The following is an 11,870-nucleotide window of genomic DNA, read 5'->3' on the forward strand; positions in this document are numbered from 1 at the left end:
GAATAATTTGATCAGCTCCGTTGTCGAACGGGGCCCTCAACCAGGTCTGACCCATCGCCTGCACTTCCACCCTCACCCCTTCTCTACCCTCCTGCAACAGCAGTAGAGTTCCCCTTATCCTCACCTGACATCCCACCAGAATCCACATCCAGAAGAACATCAGACGACATTTCCACCATCTCCAGCGAGATGCCACCACCAGACACACATTCCCCTCCCTTGTCCGCCTTCCGCAGGGACCGTTCCCTCCAGGACACCCTGGTCCACACTTCCTTCATGCCCAACATCTCCCCACAGCCCTACAGCACCTTCTCCTGTATCCAGCGAAGGTGCAGCACCTGCCCAATTACCCCCTCCCTCCCCAGTATCCAAGGGCCTAAACATACCTTCCCGGAATGTTTTCTACTGCATTCGCTGCTTACAATGTGGTCTCCTCTACATTAGGGAAATGAAGCGTAGACTTGCCGGCCGCTTTGCAGAACATCTACGTTCTCCTCGCAAAAATGACCTTGAACTACCTGCTGCCTACTACTTCTGAGCACCACCTGGCCAACATCTCTCTCTGGCTTGCTGCAAGCTGGGGGAACAACACCTCATTTTCCGCTTGGGCACCCTGCAGCCCTCCGAACTCACTCATTATTGAGTTCAATAATTTTAGGGCCTAAACTCTCCTATATCCCAGCCCTCTCCCCCACACACCAGGCCTTGTTACCACATAGCCTGCCATTACACACTACCTGTTGTTAGTCACTAACAGTCCCCATTAACAACTACTCACCCTCCCAGCCTGATCGTTAGCAACTCCTTTGTCTGTCCAACTGTCTTTCTCTCTTTGGGCTCCATCCTATGTTTACTCCATCCCCCCACACACATCCCTATTTTCTGCATATAAACTGACATTTTCACAGCCACCATCAGTTCTGAGGAAGGGTCACCTGATGCAAAACATTTAACTCTTGTTTTCTCTTCACAGATGCTGCCAGACCTGCTGAGCTTTTCCAGCAATTTTGTTTTTGTTCCTGACTTAGTGTCTGCAGTTCTTTCAGTTTTTATTACATTGCAGCAGCTCAGCATAGGACTTCTGCACATGGCCTGACAGCCCGCACTAGACCCTAGCCCAACAGCCATCCCCTCTCCGCTCCAAGCCTCCAGTCCACTATGTACTGGCACCTAGCTACACCATGGTAAGTTCCAGGACTGCCTCTCCCATGCCAACCTCTGCCTGGGGCTCGCTGTCCATGAACTGCCCGCTCTGCTCCAGGGCTCGCTGCCTTGTTTCTCTGGGGCTTGCTGCCCACGCTGCTCCAGGACCCATTGGCCACACTGCTCTGGGACTCATTGCCCAAGACTTCCACTGCTCCAGGATTCACCAATGGGCCTAAGGGGAGAGAGAGAAAGAAAAGGGAGAAAAAAAGGAAAAGAACATGTCGAGCAGGAGTGAGACCAAGCGTAGACTTGGAGACTGTGTTTTGTAGAGCATCTGCACTCTATATGCTATAATAAACAACACGTTCCGGTCTCGGACCATTTTAACTCCCTGTCCCACTCCCTGGGTGACATGTCCAGCCTAAGCCTCCTCCAGTGTCATGATGATGCCACCCACAAACTGAAAGAGTAGCATCTCAAGTCTGCCTCAGGATGCCTATAGCCCGATGGCCTAAACATGGAATACACCAGCTTCAAAATCTCCCCACCACTGGCCTCTTCCCATGACCAACCCTCTGATTCATCCACACCTCCTTTATCTGACACAACCTGTCCATCTTCTCTCCCATCTATTCACCCCTCCCATCAGTGACCAATCCCCTTCACACTTTACCTGCACTCACCTATCACCAGCCCACCTACCTTCTCCAGCCCCACCTTTCCTCTCCATTTATTTCCCAACTCCCTTCCACCTCCCCATTTCTGAAGAAAGGTCCTGTCCCGAAACATCAATTTTCCTGCTCCTCTGCTGCTGCTTGGCCTGCTGTGTTCCTCCAGCTCCACACTGTGTTGTCTCTGACTCCAGCATCTGCAGTTCTTGGTATCTCTGAGGTCCAGCAGGAGTGTCTAACTCTGCCCCCATCTTGCCAAGATTAATCTACATTGAGAGGCAGGGATTAATCAAGAACAGTCAGCATTGTTTTGTTAATGGGTCATCTTGACCAATTTTTCAAAAAGGTGATAAGGCATTTTTAGTCCACAGTGTAAAATATAAAGGTGTGGTCGTTATACTAACTAATGAAGTGAAGAGAGGATGGTTGTGTGAGAAAAGTCACCATTGAAGATGGTGAATTGGGTACAACAAATCTTAATTGAGAATACTAAAACAGAAATTGCAGGAAAAACTCAGCAGATTTGGCAGTAACCGTGAAGAGAAATCAGAGTTAACGTTTTGGGTCTGGTGAAACTTCCTCATAAGGGAAGGGTCATTAGACCTGAAACATCAACTCTGATTTCTCTTCACGGATGCTGTCAGGCCTGCTGAGCTTTTCCAGCAATGTTTGTTTGTTTCTGATTTACAGCATCCACATTTCTTTTGTTTTTAAATTGAAAATACACCATTCCTCAAAATGGGGAATATCAGCCCAATAGATCTCATCCCAGCTTTGCCCATCAATTCTGTGCTTTTGATTTGATAGGCAAATATTGTCCATTACATGTTCTAGACAGGATCTGAATGTATTTCAAAAGGAAATGTTAATAGGTACACTTATATATCACACACACACACACACACACACACACACACATATCGCAGAAGAAAGCCACTGACCCTAATTCGGGGAAAAACCACAGAAATTCATTTAAACATTCTGACTAAATGCAGCAGGAAATGATGTGAAATGATGCAAAGAGAAAGAACTTAAATACCCATTTACTGTGTTGCACCCTAAAGTTTCCAGCACTTTTAATTTTGACTTTGACTTTATATTTGCAATTTTTTTTATTTTTGTTTAATTTATCCCTTCATAGTTGACTGTTACTTTTTCCACTGATTCGGCTGGATAGACAAAAGGTAGCATCTTGGTTTTGAATGCATTTGATATCTAACTTAGTTTTTGACGCCATTATAGATTTCCGTTTTAGTGAACCTGCTTGACATCAATCCTGAAGTTGTAACTGATATGATTTCATAATTGGTCACCTTTATACTTCACTATAACTTGCAGATCTGAAATTACAGTTTATGGGGTGGTAGTGTTGGAGGACAAAAAATAGGTTAGGGAGGATTTCTACAAGAAGGTACCCCAAGTCTTGCCACCTCCTCCCTTATATATGAATATGCACACAGTCACACATACAGGCGCACACACAAGCATAAAATATTGAAAATCATTTTGAAACCTTTTAACTTTCATGAGAATTTCAAATATTAATTGTTTCCATTACCTGTATCTCCTAATAGGCTTCCCATATTTCTAGGAACTCCAAAATAGGCAGTCCATGGTTCTATTGAATTCACACAAATTGACATCTGGCATTACTGTTGTTAATTGTCTTCATGAAGACATCAGCTGATTCCACAGCAAAAATACCCCAATTATGTCAGGTCATCAAACAGTGAAAACACTGATCATTTCCATGTTGAAATAATTTCTTCACAGTAATTAGATATAAAAACACATATTGAGATAATAACTGACAATTTCCAATTATTTATGTTTATTGAGCTCCATTGTTTTCCCAATGGATAAATAGAAGAGAGATTTAGTGGGTCCACATGTCGATACACTGCTTGACTAACATTACAGTTTACTGAGAGCCCAAGATTGTGAACCATTATGGAAGAACAGAAGCAACATAATACCAATTGAATTCTGTGGGACCTTTCAGTAATGACAGGTACTTGTTTGAAATAGTACTCAGTGCCAATCATATAGAAAATATCAACTGTCATTGACTTAGTCTTAAAAATGCATTGTTAACTCCAGCAGTTCCGCATAATAAGTATATCTTTACTAGATCCCTATGAGTTATCCCCATTTTATCTCAAACTCCCAAAGCATTCATATTAAACCTGATGATCCATATAAACATGTTGCCATTGAATGATATTTTTATGTGATCATTTCCTTTCAGATATTTCTTCTGTTTTTCAGGTAAGCGCCTTTTTTTTCCTACTTCAAGTAATGTTATAGGTATCACTGTGTGCCAGCTAAAGTTGAAATTCAAATCTAGGAATCTCATTTCATACAGCAGAACAATACAATGTTTTGTCAATGGAGTGATAGTAGATTACTCACTCTATTTTGTACTCTTTTGCAAAAACAGTTAACCCTGCTAACCAGCCCAGTTCATCCCCTCCCCCCACTGCACCACACAACCAGCCCAGCTCTTCCCCCCCACCCACTGCATCCCAAAACCAGTCCAACCTGTCTCTGCCTCCCTAACCGGTTCTTCCTCTCACCCATCCCTTCCTCCCACCCCAAGCCGCACCCCCAGCTACCTACTAACCTCATCCCACCTCCTTGACCTGTCCGTCTTCCCTGGACTGACCTATCCCCTCCCTACCTCCCCACCTACACCCTCTCCACCTATCTTCTTTACTCTCCATCTTCGGTCCGCCTCCCCCTCTCTCCCTATTTATTCCAGTTCCCTCCCCCCATCCCCCTCTCTGATGAAGGGTCTAGGCCCGAAACGTCAGCCTTTGTGCTCCTGAGATGCTGCTTGGCCTGCTGTGTTCATCCAGCCTCACATTTTGTCGTCTTGGAATCTCCAGCATCTGCAGTTCCCATTATCTCTGAACCCTGCTAGATATAGCTGCTTCACTGAACTGGCATCTCCCCTGTGTATGTATTTTTGAACAAGACATCTCCATAATTGTACATTAAATCAAAATTTGTAGGAGAGTTATTAGCAGTGTGATTTCTAGGTGGCTTTCCCAAGATCACCTCAAAAGTTAAAACGTAGTTCTAACACTCCTTCCTTTGTGTTGAGTATTAAATCGCTGGATTTCATAGTCCTGATAATATAACTACTCACTGCCTTAAGGAGATGAGCCACTAGTAGTGTAAGTCAAAAGTGAGTTCATTCAAAATTTGGAATAACATTTATAGACAGGAAAGAAATCGATTTGTACCATTAGGTACAAGACAAATCCTTCAGGTCCAGAAATTGTGACATGCTTGAATACCAATCCTTCCTGTCATCACCAGGAGATCATATGGTCAACTCAGCCTTCAAGATGATGCAGCATAAAATGCATGAACCAAATGTTTTTAGCGAAGTTCTGCTGTTTCATGAATTTCCAGTGGAATAAAAGTTCAGTCCGTCACCTCACATTCACTTTCTGTAACAATATTTGCAATTAAGTAGTTACGAAAAATGTTAACCAGAAGACTTAACAAATCAACTAAAATAAAAAGCAGTAAGGCAAAATAGCTGGAGACTAGCATCCATGTTATATGGGGCTTGTGAAAATATTCTTTGGAGTTTTCCATAATTAGCATTGCCTTCTTCCTTATTTGGATAATATCAATGTTATGTAGTATTTAAGGTTTGAAGGAAGAGAGAATCCTCTTGATATTAAGGTAGCAAGGAGCACCAGCTAAAGTGTGGAGCAAGTAGGAACTGGGGGAAAAAGAAAATCTGGTTGAAGTTATGCCTAGCACAAAGGAAGATGTCCGAGTTTGTTGGAAATCAATCATCACAGCTGCAGGACATCATGTTCTGAGGAAGGGTCACCGGACCCAAAGCATTAACTGTTTTTTTTTGCCTTCACAGACACTGCCAGACCTGCTGAGCTTTTCCAGAAACTTTGTTTTTGTTCCTGATTTACAGCATCTGCAGTTCTTCTGGTTTTTACCCAGGACATCAGGGTTGGCCAGGATAGTGTTCTAGTCCCAAATAACCGTGCAGATCTAAATGTTACTGCTGTTTTTTTTTCAAACTTGTTTAAATGTGCTACAGAATAAAGCTATACCCTGACCACCAGCCTTGCTAGAACACCAGCGTCCTTATACTCCTTTGATAGGCATCACTTTTTGTTTACCAGAGGCCATCAGAACCCAACATAGTGAGGAATACCTGCATCATGTCAGTGGGCTCATCTGAAGCATTTATTTTAATGGTAGGAGGGCAGTTGACAAACTGTGAGATGAATACGAATTTGGCCCTCTACACTTTTCTCAGAGTAACCAGGACATCTGGTTTCCTCATCACACATCCCACCCCTGGATTTCAGTGTCTGAGCTCAGAAACAAAGATAGCATGCAGATAAGAGGATGTATCCACTACTTAATCTTCCAATCCAATGCTAAGCTTGACTTTAGTTGACAATTGACAGTCACTCAATGGAAGAACCACACATTCAGAACAGCAGGTGATTGCAATGCTTGTGGCATGGAGGGCTATTGTTCAACAGCCTAAATAATCTCCTACTGGAGATATCTACCTCAGTAGACTTATATGCTGAGCTATTTGGGTTGAACTTAATGGAAGACGTTGCAAATGGAAAACAGAAAAGCCAAAGAACTGCAAATCAGAAACAAAAACTGAAATTGCTGGAAAAACTCGGGTCTAGAAGCATCTGTGGAGAGAAAGCAGAGTCAATGTTTTGGGCACAGTGACCCTTCTGAACAAATCTAGGTTTTCCTGCCAAATTTTTCCAGCAATTTCTGTTTTTGTTGCAAATAGGAAATGTTCCCTTCTACATAGCTTAATGAATTTCCCTCCTGCTTCAGATGTAAGCTTCTACCTGCCATTTGAGGACTGCAGGAATCTTCAATTGGTTTGAGACTGCAGAAATCAGATAGGATTAATTATGGAATGAATGTTTTATTCCATTAGGTTCATCTGTATTTGATGTTGGCATACACCAAGAACAAAATTGGCTTCATTTGGTCATTATAATTGCATTTTGTTATCTTGAGACAACATCAATGCATTGATATAGCCTGAAATGCTGTTTGGCAATTCAGATTTTAGTCTGTGTCATGGAACCATGGAATATTCTCAGTAATGATGCCCTGTTATTTGCTGTTTCTGGTTGAACTGAGCAGGAACAGTTATAACATATTTCCTGACTTTCCTTCAGTTTATTTGCTGATCCGGAACTGCACAGGAAAAGTGAAACTGATGAAATGAGAACTGAAAGACACTTAGTAAAATTAATAGTATTACAAGAAGAGAAACAGGATTTTACCAAAAGAGTACCACTAAGGCATAGTTAATACCGAGGGGAACGAACTATTGTTAATCTGGCTGAAAATGACAGTGTGTTTGCTGTCACAGCTTCAGCAGCTGTAGTAGTGAATTGTTGAGTTTTACAGGCTGGTGCATTATTCTTTCCAAATCTTGTGGCATTGAAAAAAAATACCCAAAACTCTGAAAAAACTGCTTTCTACAAACAGACAAAGCTAATGAGTCATTCATATAATATTGCAGTTCTGGTCTGTCCTCAGGCACAACATGAGCTGAACCTTATAAGTTCTGCAGGATGGGATAGGAGATATCAAGTGTGGAAAGGACAAAAATTCAGGAGGCAGGAGAGGGGTGAATGCGCTCGTTCTCTTGTCTCCAACGTAACATTTGGCCAGCGGTGGGGAGGGAGGCTCTTCCAACCAAAAGTCAACTGTGCTACTGAAGTGACTAAGGGCCTCTTCCTGCTATTGATAATATTTTTTCCAGTAATGGTTGGACTCTTCGCTGTGTGTGAAATTACCAGATGAATATCACAGTGGCAACCTCTTTGTTGACTCACCAGACTGCCCCTCCTAAACAGGCACCAGATGATACACGCAAGGGTCACCTTGAAACAATAGCCAACGGAGGGATAACCTTTCACCAGTGCCCTTACCTCGTTGCCAGGGTTTGCCCCATGATATATATAACTGGTTAGAAAAGTGTCAGTCTTGTACAGTTTCCCTTTCTTCCAGGCACAGTCTCAGCTGTAGTCTTCATGTCCAGTTGTACTGCTGGCGCTGAATAGCAGCCAGTCCTTTCGATTGTCCGGTAACTTTTGGGGGTGTGCTCTCATGTCTTAAAAGTTTCTTCGCGGATGGAAAAAAATTGTGGCTGTAACAGCTGCTCCTTTATTGGAGTATTGTCCGTGTTGGAGCTGATTTCCTTTTGGAGCAATAATTACTGTCTTATAAGCTATTGCATTGTTTTGGAACTTTGGAATAAAAAAGATCAACACAATAGCACTTCAAAAAAGGAAGAGTGAGAAACTAAGGACCACATGGGAGGTGAAATGATGAGCAGTAAACCTGCCCAGCTGACTACCTCTGTGGTTAAGCTTCAAGTATCTCTGCTCATTGGAGTTCGTTCTGAGAAAAATGAACAAACAGTGAAATTCATGCAGAAGGCATGCATGTATGGAATGAGCTGCCAGAGGAAGTGGTGGAAGCTGGTGTGGTTACAACATTTAAAAGACATCTGGACTGGTGTGTGAATAGGAAGGGTATCTAGAGATATGGGCCAAATGTTGGCAAATGGTACTTGATTTCTTTTTAGGATATCTGGTCGTCATTCATGAGTTGGACTGAAGGGTCTGAGATAATGGGAACTGCAGATGCTGGAGAATTCCAAGATAATAAAATAATACTAAAATAATAAAATAATAATACTGTATCGGCGCCGCCTCTTGATCCCCAGAGGAGCTCGAACAGTTCATCCACTTCACCAACACCTTCCACCCCAACCTTCAGTTCACCTGGGCCATCTCCAGCACATCCCTCACCTTCCTGGACCTCTCAGTCTCCATCTCAAGCAACCAGCTTGTAACTGATGTCCATTTCAAACCCACCGACTCCCACAGCTACCTAGAATACACCTCCTCCCACCCACCCTCCTGCAAAAATTCCATCCCCTATTCCCAATTCCTCCGCCTCCGCCGCATCTGCTCCCACGATAAGACATTCCACTTCTGCACATCCCAGATGTCCAAGTTCTTTAAGGACTGCAACTTTCCACCCACAGTGATCAAGAACGCCCTTGACTGCGTCTCCCGTATTTCCCGCAACACATCACTCACACCCCGCCCCCGCCACAACCGCCCTAAGAGGATCCCCCTCGTTCTCACACACCACCCTACCAACCTCCGGATACAACGCATCATCCTCCGACACTTCCGCCATTTACAATCTGACCCCACCACCCAAGACATTTTCCAATCCCCACCCCTGTCTGCTTTCCGGAGAGACCACTCTCTCCGTGACTCCCTTGTTCGCTCCACACTGCCCTCCAACCCCACCACACCCGGCACCTTCCCCCGCAACCGCAGGAAATGCTACACTTGTCCCCACACCTCCTCCCTCACCCCTATCCCAGGCCCCAAGATGACATTCCACATTAAGCAGAGGTTCACCTGCACATCTGCCAATGTGGTATACTGCATCCACTGTACCCGGTGCGGCTTCCTCTACATTGGGGAAACCAAGCGGAGGCTTGGGGACCGCTTTGCAGAACACCTCCGCTCAGTTCGCAACAAACAACTGCACCTCCCAGTCGCAAACCATTTCCACTCCCCCTCCCATTCTCTAGATGACATGTCCATCATGGGCCTCCTGCACTGCCACAATGATGCCACCCGAAGGTTGCAGGAACAGCAACTCATATTCCGCCTGGGAACCCTGCAGCCATATGGTATCAATGTGGACTTCACCAATTTCAAAATCTCCCCTTCCCCTACTGCATCCCTAAACCAGCCCAGTTCGTCCCCTCCCCCGACTGCACCACACAACCAGCCCAGCTCTTTTCCCCCCAACCCACTGCATCCCAAAACCAGTCCAACCTGTCTCTGCCTCCCTAACCGGTTCTTCCTCTCACCCATCCCTTCCTCCCACCCCAAGCCGCACCCCCAGCTACCTACTAACCTCATCTCACCTCCTTGACCTGTCCGTCTTCCCTGAACTGACCTATCCCCTCCCTACACTCTCTCCACCTATCTTCTTTACTCTCCATCTTCGGTCCGCCTCCCCCTCTCTCCCTATTTATTCCAGTTCCCTCTCCCCATCCCCCTCTCTGATGAAGGGTCTAGGCCCGAAACGTCAGCTTTTGTGCTCCTGAGATGCTGCTTGGCCTGCTGTGTTCATCCAGCCTCACATTTTATTATCTTGGACTGAAGGGTCTGTTTCTTTACTGTACAACTCTGACCCTTATGACTGTATAACCACATGACAGCACATTAGCGGCCCAAATGCCAGAGTATTCAGCCAAACCTCCTCCAAACAAACTCAGCCTTCTGGTTAGCCATTAACCTACGACAATCAAGCCATCTATATTAGAATGTGCTTTGGAAATCCTCTGGAAAAGCTGACAAATGCTGTACACAAAGTTAAAATGGTAGTTGTATCAATATGTCACCAGATTTGTATGTGATCTACCACCTTTGCTCAAATATCTGGTAGAACTAACTAAATGTATTCAAACAGACCAGAGAAGAGTCAGGAGATGAAGAAAGGAAATATCCAAAGTTGAGTTTAAGTCATTCTGCTGGAATATCAATATGAGAATCCTTATCTAACTATGGACAGGGATTATTTTCTTGCTTTGTTTATTATGCAGTTGGTGTTTGTGCTGTGCTTCTTAATAATAATCAAATGTTGTGTAAAAAGGCAGCACAGCAATTTATTTCCAAAAATATATCTTATTCATAAAACCTGAAATTCCTCAAGTTAGTTTAATGGAATTGTGACCAATGGATCCAGCCACAGTAGGCATCATCATCACTATGGTCCCACTACAATAAATGTAGAGAAACACTGAAATCAAATAAGTGCACTACTAAGCTCAATGAGAGTGGTGGCCTTCACATGAGGCAGCTGAAGACCCCTTTGGGATGTGCAGGAGCCCCATTTTTAATTGTCCTTGATTCCACTTCCTCCAGATGACCACTGTGCTGCTGCAGCTGAGGATGCCCTCGAACACTGCCACCAAATTGTTTCATCAGTTGGAACAGCACATGACCATCAGACATGTGGGTGGCCATCAAGGAAGCACCACAGCAACCCCACCCCCACACACACTTCCTATACACCATCTATGGTTAGGAGACCCATGACCTCCAGGATTGTTGCAGAAATATTGATATTTTTCATGATTGCGGATCAAAAACAGGAACTGTGAAAGTCAAGTTAAAACCTAGTTGGACCCTGCAATTTGCAAGCTTCAGAGCTGGAACTGACAGCACGCATCCAGGCCTGGAACTGCCTGGCCAGGTGCTATTGGCCACATATTTTCAGAATGAACTGTTGTTTAGATCTCCAGTGAACCTAATATTCTTGAAGATTTGTAGCTCAGATTGTGGATGCAATGGTTGATTCGCTTGTCAAGCTGGTTCATTAATTTGCAGATGTTTCATTACCCTTCTGCGCATCAGTGCAGTCTCCAATGAAGCACAGGTTGTATTTTGCTGCTTGATATTTAAATTCTGGGGTCCATTGGAGTTGATTACCTCATTTCCGGATTTTCTTTGCAGTGGTGTGCATGTAGGGTCTAATTCTGTGTTTATTGATAGCTTTTTTGGTGGAGAACCAGGCCTCTAGAAATTCCCATGCTTGTCTCTGTTTTGGCTTGTCCTAGGATCCAGACGTTGTCCCAATCGAATTGGTGGTCCTCCTTGTCTGTATGTATGGAGATGAGTGTGTGTTGGTCATGTCTTTTTGCTGCTAGTTGGTGTTCATATATTCTCGTAGCCAGTTTTCTTCCTGTCTGTCCAATGTAGTATTTGTCACAGTCCTGGCATGCACCAGTTCGATGGGGATAACGTCAGGATCCTACAATAAACCAAACAGAGACAAGCATGGGAATTCCTAAAGGCCTGGTTCTCTACCAAAAAGACCATCAATAAACACACATAATTAGACCCTGCTGCAGGGTCTAATTAGAAGCTATACTGATGATGCCACCCAGAAGGGTAATGAAACATCTGCCGACTAATG

At 44.1% G+C, this 11,870-nt stretch overlaps 1 long non-coding RNA gene across 1 annotated transcript in view; it reads right to left on the bottom strand.

Annotated features, from left to right (window-relative positions):
• Nucleotides 1–1,232: 1,232 nt before the first annotated feature.
• LOC125451460 (uncharacterized) overlaps nt 1,233–11,870 on the bottom strand; it is a 56,592-nt gene continuing 45,954 nt past the window's right edge. Inside the window, exons 4-5 of the long non-coding RNA XR_009445803.1 lie at nt 3,376–3,435; nt 1,233–1,378 (exon numbers count right to left, since the gene is read on the bottom strand). This is a non-coding gene — a long non-coding RNA (uncharacterized LOC125451460). The remainder of the gene's footprint in view (nt 1,379–3,375; nt 3,436–11,870) is intronic.

Source organism: Stegostoma tigrinum, chromosome 5 (genome assembly GCF_030684315.1).
Source record: "Stegostoma tigrinum isolate sSteTig4 chromosome 5, sSteTig4.hap1, whole genome shotgun sequence".
Lineage (NCBI taxonomy): Eukaryota > Metazoa > Chordata > Chondrichthyes > Orectolobiformes > Stegostomatidae > Stegostoma > Stegostoma tigrinum.